General features: G+C 39.7%; 1 long non-coding RNA gene across 1 annotated transcript; it reads right to left on the reverse strand.

Annotated features, from left to right (window-relative positions):
• Positions 1-252: 252 nt before the first annotated feature.
• Positions 253-7,916, reverse strand: LOC135547467 (uncharacterized). Its single transcript, XR_010456714.1, has 2 exons — positions 7,807-7,916; positions 253-569 (listed from the first exon to the last, which is right to left on the reverse strand). It is a non-coding gene; the product is annotated as an uncharacterized LOC135547467 (long non-coding RNA).
• Between the last annotated feature and the right edge of the window lie 1,178 nt (positions 7,917-9,094).

The following is a 9,094-nucleotide window of genomic DNA, read 5'->3' on the forward strand; positions in this document are numbered from 1 at the left end:
GGCAATGCTACCAAATACTAATTGAGTGTATGTAAACTTCTGACCCATTGGGAATGTGATGAAAGAAATCAAATCTGAAATAAATCTATTATTTCAACATTTCACATTCTTAAAATAAAATGGTGATCCTAACTGACCATTTTTACTCAGATTCAATGTCAGTAATTGCGAAAAAAAAACTGATTTTAAATGTACTTGGCTAAGGTATGTAAAGTTCTGACTTCAACTGTATATTCTTCAAGAATCAATGGGTACATATGATTTGTTTATTAGTATAAAAATGGATGTAACCACTGCAGATTGCCCCTTTAACACTACCTATACAATTCATTTAAATTGTGGTTCATCCTGCCATATAAAAACAAAGTCATTTTGCATAGGACATATATTTAATTCTAATCAGCAGAACAAGATTCACATCATTCAGAAAATCTGAGCATTAAGCCAATACATTTCACTCAGTGGAACACCATCCTTGCAGAGATCACATCTTCCATTCAGGTTGCAGTATAAATACAAACAAGAAATTTCCCAGGTCTCCTTCCGGACAGCCGGCCCCCAACGGCACACTGCAAAAGGAGAACAGAGGAGTGTCAACTTCAGCACATATAAACCATTTCATATGGCAGTCAGACCATCTGAAATGTTGTGACAAGGTTATGAATACTCTGATCAAAATAAAAACACTACCAATATACAAGCTTGTCCCCATCACTGCTTGCGCGCATCATTTAATAAATCACATTTAATCCAATTGATCTCCTTTAAGTCAATCCAAGAGAAACAATCCCTGCACCAAAAGGTTATTTTCTCTTATCCATAAACATCAGCAGCTTGATCAACTTCAGCAGAAAAAAAGGCAGAAAATGCTAACTTACAGGGGACACTGCAAAACATGCAGAAGTTAGGGGCCTTATCCACAAAGCATCAAATGTGTTAGTTATAGAACTGTCACTCATTGAAAGCAGGTCTAAAAAGTGGTAGATCTGTTCCATGAGCGCTATTTCTATACTTCCCTTAAGTTTCGTTTTTGCATCTTTTACTTTTGTACACCAGCTTCAAAAACAGCTGAAAATACTATATTTGTGGTTATTGAAAATATGTTACACAGCGGTTTAGACAGTTTAGATGGTTCAATGACTACCTACACTTGTTTTGTCAAAGTGAAATTAGGCAAACAGGAAATGGCAGATGGATTTCAGAATATTGTACCTTTAACTTTATTTTAATGTAGATAAAAATTACCGAGGAGTGTTTACTACTGATTAGGGTTGGATTGAAATTCACAGAATTGGTACCTGGAGGAAAATGTGGGAGGGTCATTAAATTTCGGTCAATTGGAAGGTTTAGTATTTTTTTTTTTTTAAATCTAGTCCAGGGGAGGGTCATGTAATTCGTAATTGATGAAATGTATATTTCTCAGTGCTTTAGAATGTATTGCTTATTAGAAGATGAGATAGATAGACAGATGTACTATTTATCGATGTGTGCTCAATGCTGCCCCTCATCTCTGATTCTCCACTGGGCACGCAATATCAAGTGAGCCTACAGGCTATTTAGTGTGGTCTAAATCAAACGATAAATAGCCTACGAAGTACATGTGCGGAGAAGCACAGAGCAAAGTTATATTTCTAAGATAGCTGCTTGGGATGGTGTAAATAAAACTAGTCTGCACTACACACTGCAATGGATATTCCAAACCTGAGCCTGGACTGCTCTGGCGGTCAAATCTAAATTGTATTAGTCACATGCGCCGAATACAACAGGTAGACCTTACAAGACCCTAACCGACAGTGCAGTTTCAAAAAATACGGATAAGAGATTAAAGTAACAAGTAATTAAAGTGGAGCAGTAAAAATTAAACAGCATGATCATTACACAGGTGCACCTTGTGCTGGGGACAATTTAAGGCCACTCAAATGTGCAGTTCTGTCATGCCACATATGTCTCAAGTTGAGAAAGTATGCAATTGGGCATGCTGACTGCAGGAATGTCCACCAGAGCTGTTACCAGATAATTTAATGTTCATTGCTCTACCATAAGTAGCCTCCAACATCTTTTTAGAAAATTTGGCAGTACGTCTAACCGGCCTCACGGACCATGTGTATGGTGTTGTGTGGGCAAGAGGTTTGCTGATGTCAACGTTGCGAACAGAGTGCCGTATGGCGGCGGTGAAGATATGGTATTGGCAGGTAGGTAGGCAGGCATAAGCTACAGACAACGAACACAATTGTATTTTATCAATGGCAATTGGAATGAACAGAGATAGCGTGACCAAATCCTTTGGCCCATTGTCGTGCCATTCACCCGCCGCATTCACCTCATGTTTCAGCATGATAATGCACACCCTCATTTCGCAAGGATCTGTACACAATTCCTGGAAGCAGAAAATGTCCCAGTTATAACATGGCCTGCATACTCATCAGACAATTGACCCATTGAGCATGTTTGCTCTGGATCGACGTGTAAGAAAGTGTGTTCCAGTTCCAGACAATATCCAGCAACTTCGCACAGCCATTGAAGAGGAGTCGGAAAAAAATCCACAGGCCACAATCGACTGCCTGACCAACTATGCGAAGGAGGGCTGACCCCAATTAGTAGACTGGTCAATTGTTTGATCGATATGCTGTTGGTCGTGGCCTGTGCATTTTTAGTCGAGCAATTGCATATACAGTACCAGTCAAAAGTTTGGACACACCTACTCATTCAGGGGTTTTCTTTATTTTTACATTGTAGAATAATAGTAAAGACATCAACACATATGGAATCATGTAGTAAACAAAACAAAAAAGTGTTAAACAAAGCAAAATATATTTAATATTTTAGATTCTTCAAAGTAGCCACCCTTTGCCCTGATGACAGCTTTGCACACTCTTGGCATTCTCTCAGCCAGCTTCATGAGCTAGTCACCTGGAATGCATTTCTTTACTTCTTAATGCGTTTGAGCCAATTAGTTGTGTTTTGACAAGGTAGGGGGGGTATACAGAAAATAGGGCTATTTGTTAAAAGAACAAGTTCATATTATAGCAAGAACAGCTCAAAAAAAGCAAAGAGAAACAACAGTCCATCATTACTTTAAGACATGTAGTTCAGTCAATACGGAACATTTCAAGCGCAGTTGCAAAAACCATCACGTCGCTATGATGAAACTGGCTCATGAGGACCGCCACAGGAAAGGAAGACCCAGAGTTACCTCTAAGGCAGAGGATAAGTTCATTAGAGTTACCATCCTCAGAAATTGCAGCCCAAATAAAAGTGGCACAGAGTAACAGACATCTCAACACCAACTGTTCAGAGGAGACTGTGTGAATCAGGCCTTCGTGGTCGAATTTCTGCAAAGAAACCACTACTAAAGGACACCAATAAGAAAACTTGCTTGGGCTTTGAAACATGAGCAATGGACATCTGTCTTTTGGTCTGATGATTTTTGGTTCCAACTGCCGTGTCTTTGTGAGACGCAGAGTAGGTGAACGGATGATATCCGCATTTGTGGTTCCCACCATGAAGCATGGTGGTGGTGCTTTGCTGGTGACAGTCAGATTTATTTAGAATTCAAGGCACACTTATACAGCATGGCTACCACAGCATTCTGCAGCGATACACCATCCCATCTGGTTTGCGCTTGGTGGGACTATTATTAATTTTTCAACAGGACAATGACCCAACACACCTCCAGGCTGTGTAAGGGCTATTTGACCAAGAAGGAGGGTGATGGAGAGCTGCATCAGATGAATTGGCCACAATCACCCGACCTCAACCGAACTGAGATGGTTTGGGATGAGTTGGACCGCAAAGTGAAGGAAAAGCCATCAACAAGTGCTCAGTGTATTTGGGAACTCCTTCAAGACTGTTGGAAAAGCATTCTAGGTGAAACTGGTTGAGAGAGTGCGCAAAGCTGTCATCAGGGCAAAGGGTGGCTACTTTGAAGAATCTCAACTATATTTTGATCTGTTGAACACTTTTTTTGGTTACTACATGATTCCATGTGTTATTTCATAGTTTTGATATCTTCACTATTATCCGGCAATGTAGAAAATAGGAAAACAAGGAAAACCCCTTAAATGAGTACGTGTCCAAACTTTTTACTGGTACTGTATGTAAATGTGATTTGACTTTTTTTTCTTTCTAATAAATTAGCAACAATTTCTAAAAACCTGTTTTTGCTTTGTCATTATGGGGTATTGTGTGTAGATTGATAAGGAAAAAGAATAATCAATTTTAGAATAAAGCTATGATGTAACAAAATGTGGAAGAAATCAAGGGGTCTGAATACTTCCCGAATGCACTGTATATACACACTAGACTGACTGATGCATACTTTTAAATTATATTGTGAGATTTGTTTTCTTCCTTTCAGTATAACTTGCGAGACTACTAATGCTACTGTCCCCACTACAACAAAAATACATGAAAACTTTATTATAATAATTAATTAAAATACTGTAGAATTCCATTAATTCCTATGCTCCCACTGTGGAGTGTCATATGGCTTACCAGTGGCTCCAAAGCCTCTAAATGGCCAATACATAGAATGATCAATCCGGAGTTTATATACAGTGCCTTCTGAAAGTTCAGACCCTTGACTTTTTCCGCATTATGTAAGGTTACAGCCTTATTCTAAAATGTATACTTGTTTTAATCCCCCCCAATCTACACACAATAGCCCATAATGACAGATAATTTATTAAAAACTCAAATGAATCTTACATAAGTATTCAGAACCTTTACTCAGTACTTTGTTGAAGCACCTTTGGCAGCGATTACAGCATTGAGTCTTTTTGGGTATGATGCTACAAGCTTGGCACACCTGTATTTGGGGAGTTTCTCCCATTCTTCTCTGCAGATCCTCCCAGCTATTTTCAGGGTCTCTTCAGAGATGTTCGATTGGGTTCAAGTCCGGGCTCTGGCTAGGTCTCTTAAGGACATTGAGATTTGTCCCAAAGTCACTCCTGTGTTGTCTTGGCTGTGTGCTTAGGGTCATTTTCCTGTTGGAAGGTGAACCTTCACCCCAGTCTGAGGTCCTGAGCACTCTGGAGCAGGTTTTTAATCAAGGATCTCTGTACTTTATTCCGTTCATCTTTGCCTCAGACTTGACTAGTCTCCCAGTCCCTGCCGCTGAAAAACATCCCCACAGCATGATGCTGCCACCACCATGCTTCACCGTAGGGAAGGTGCCTGGTTTCCTCAAGATGTGACGCTTGGCATTCGGGCCAAAATGTTCCATCTTGGTTTAATCAGACCAAAGAATCTTGTTTCTCATGGTCAGAGTCCTTTAGGTGCCTTTTGGCAAACTCCAAGTGGGCTGTCATGTGCCTTTTACTGAGGAGTGGCTTCCATCTGGCCACTCAACCATAAAGACCTGATTGGTGGAGTGCTGCAAAGAAGGTTGTCCTTCTGGAAGGTTCTCCCATCTCCACAGAGGAACACTAGAGCTCTGTCAGAGCGACCATGAGCAAGACCCTCCCCCAATTGCACAGTTTGGCCAGGTGGCCAGCTACATTTACATTTACATTTAAGTCATTTAGCAGACGCTCTTATCCAGAGCGACTTACCCACAGGCGGACTGCAATCAAGTTGTAGAAACATCAAGGATGATCAATAGAAACAGGATGCACCTGAGCTCAATTTCGAGTCTCATAGCAAAGAGTAAATAAGGGATCTTTAAAAATATATATTTTTTTATTCCATTTTAGAATAAGGCTGTAACGTAACAAAATGTGGAAAAAATCAAAGGGTCTGAATACTTTCCGAAGGCACTGTTCATCATTGGTTATTCCCCATCATTTGCAACTTGGTCAATGAGCGTCATCACCAGCTTTCCTTTGTTGTACCTTACTCAAACTGTTGTGATTACCAGCTGAGAAAGTTTTGGGAGTTGATTTATTCCTGGCTCAGTTTGTGTCTGAGCAGTGTCTTAACATCATCCTAAAACCTACAAAGAGTTTTTTCTTATCTGAAAACTGTCTTTAACAGGATTTCTAGGACATTTGAGCCATTTTGAGGATACGGGACTCATCTCGGGCAGAATGTTATTTTCACAACATAGGCACTACAAGTGAGGCTAAATTATGCATCACGACATGCAAGATCAATAGACATATTTGAGACTCACCGACCACTTATTATATGGAGTTATATTAAATCTTGAATCCAAGCGCCCTCATACAATCCTTATGTAACTTGATGAGATCTGTGCAACTTTCTTCACCCTTCTCAATGATGCTGAAACAGAGGAAATTGTCATCAGCAACTACATCAGTGGAAGCTCCTCAGGGAAGGGCCATCCTCCTCAGTGAATTTCATAAAAATGGTAAAACATTGAAAAAGATATCCTTTTTAGATAAAACTATACTAAATATATTAACGTTATCAAATAATTGATTAAAACACACTGTTTTGCAATGAAGGTCTACAGTAGCCTCAACAGCACTCTGTAGGGTAGCACCATGGTGTAGCCGGAGGACAGCTAGCTTCCGTCCTCCTCTGGATATATTGACTTCAATACAAAATCTAGGAGGCTGTTGGTTCTTACCCCCCTCCATAGACTTACACAGTAATTATGACAACTTCCAGAGGACGTCCTCCAACCAATCAGAGCTCTTGTAGCATGAACTGACATGTCCACCCAATCAAAGGATCAGAGAATAAATCTAGTACTGAAAGCATAAGCTACAGCTACCTAGCACTGCAGTGCACAAAATGTGGAGAGTAATTGACTCAGAGAGAGAGACCATTTTTGAAGAGTTAACAAATGTGTTTCTTCAAAAATGAAGGAGTTTTTTATCACTTTCAGTTTCACTTACTTAGCTAGCAAATGCCATGTTAGATAGCTGGCTATGACTATCCAAAACAAGACTGGAAGTATGCCAAGTAGAGCTGCTCTTGGTTTTATTTATTGCCACCGGGGCCCGCCAGTGAAATTGTTTACTGACTATACACTAACGTTACTGCATGAATTTGTTCTTAACTGACTTGCCTAGTAAAATAAAGGTAAAAAATAAAATAAAAATGTAAAAAATGATTGTTGAGCGTTTAGTAACGCATTAGGTCTATTAGCTATGTTGACTAGGATGTTACTTTAGCTAAAATGGGGACAACGATGTAGGCTGTGCGTAGCGGTTATGAAATGGTTTGGCTTGTAAAGGTTTTTTCACCTGGTCACATACAGATGATGTGTTGTTCATTGAAGTTCACAAACGAAGGGAAAAGGTGAGAGGAGTAGAGTATATAGGGGCAAGAATGAATACAACGTGGCTGCTATGAAAGTGAACTGTGTTTATGCATGATCAGGGGTGTATTCATTCCTCTGATTCTTTTGAAAAATGTTTCTTAAAACGGAAGAAAATGAAACCGGGATAAAAATACTCATTTGTCCAATAGAAACTCTTGTTTGCAACTGTTAGACTAATGATTACACCCTAGATAATCTAGAAGCAGGCAAGAGTGTGCAAGGTGGTATTGAATGTGTCACTGTCTGTCCATGTGTCACTATCATCTCAAATTTCTCTCTCAACCGGTGTGCGTTTTAAACTTTCCTTCATAAGCCAGGTTGTAGCAACCTCATAATGGGTATAGGGAACATTTTAGTATCATATTACATTGAACTGGGTGAATGGAATATGAAAGACAGTCATCCAACATGATGTAATAGAAATAAGGCCATGCTCATGTAAAAACAAAATCGTCCTCTCTCATCATAAACGGCACAGACCGCCACTGAACTGCATACTCCAGAGAAGACAGTCCACGAGAAACTTTCACTTTACAAGTATAATGCCATTCAAGTTCCAATAAATGTAAGCCTACCAAACATCCCTGACTTTCTTCGTCTCAGGGCACGCACAACAGGGTTTCAGTGGTTTCTTCTCTGTGCCCTCAATGGCCCTCAATGGCCCGACGCTGGCAGCAGACATGGAGGACATTTTTCAGGCTGTAAAATAAACAGTGTAAGCGATTAGCTGCATGGTATCATCATACAACGGTCAATGTTATCTCATATCCTTGGAACGTCCCTACCCTTAAACATAATAAACGCCAACTTCAAAATTGGGTAGGGATGTCCAAAGGATCCCGGATATAACGGACCATCATAGAACTCAGAGTGAAAATGGAGCCAACTTTACACGAGAAGATACTCTGCTACATGTGTTACAAAGTGACAGTTCTCAATATATTTGCTAGCTTCCCAAATTGATGGCAACATTGTGATTGATTGTAGGTAGTTATTTAACTAAAGAAAGTTTCCTATAGCTGATGTCACATTATAGGGACCTTAATATCACGTAGAAATTCAATTTGCAAAACCAAAACCACACCATCTGCTAGAACCAAAACTATATGTCTAGGCTAGTTATCTAGCTAACGTTAGCTTACATACAAAGCTATATTTTAGAAAAACATTAGCTTGTAATACTGTATGTCAAGATCACTCGTACCGAATTATTTAAGAGCAGAGCACAATTAAACATTCAGTAGAGAAGATATTTAACAACACACTAGCAAAAATAATCATTATGTAACATACTTAGCTAGCTAGCTGTTATGCCTTCATGCGCATGGACGCCGATTTATGTGTCCTTCCTTGTACAACACGGTGTAGCCAGGTATGTTTTTGATGGTTACGCTAAGATTTCTGGGACATTAAATTTTAATTTCCAAGCTGCAACAAATTGACAAGTGTAAGTAATTCCACTCATTTTTGCTTCTACCAGGGGCGCAACTTTCACGGGGGGGAATTGCATATTTGTCCCCCCCAGTTTTATCATTGCACTGTGATACACAACGCAGCACCGGTGTGCTTTAGGACCATCAAATTTTATTGGTCACATACACATATTTAGCAGATGTTACTGTGGGTGTAGCGAAATGCTTGTGTTCCTAGCTCCAACAGTGCAGTAGTATCTAACAATTCACAGCAATACACACACATTAAACAAAAATAATGGAATATATAAATATTAGGACGAGCAATGTCAGAGTGGCATTGACTAAAATACAGTAGAATAGAATACAGTAAACTGTCGCGACCAGCACAGACAGCTGTGTGTTATGTGTTAGGCTAGTAGGTGGTTGTGTTGTACTTACCAGTACCCAG

Source organism: Oncorhynchus masou, chromosome 10, assembly GCF_036934945.1.
Source record: "Oncorhynchus masou masou isolate Uvic2021 chromosome 10, UVic_Omas_1.1, whole genome shotgun sequence".
Classification (NCBI taxonomy): domain Eukaryota; kingdom Metazoa; phylum Chordata; class Actinopteri; order Salmoniformes; family Salmonidae; genus Oncorhynchus; species Oncorhynchus masou.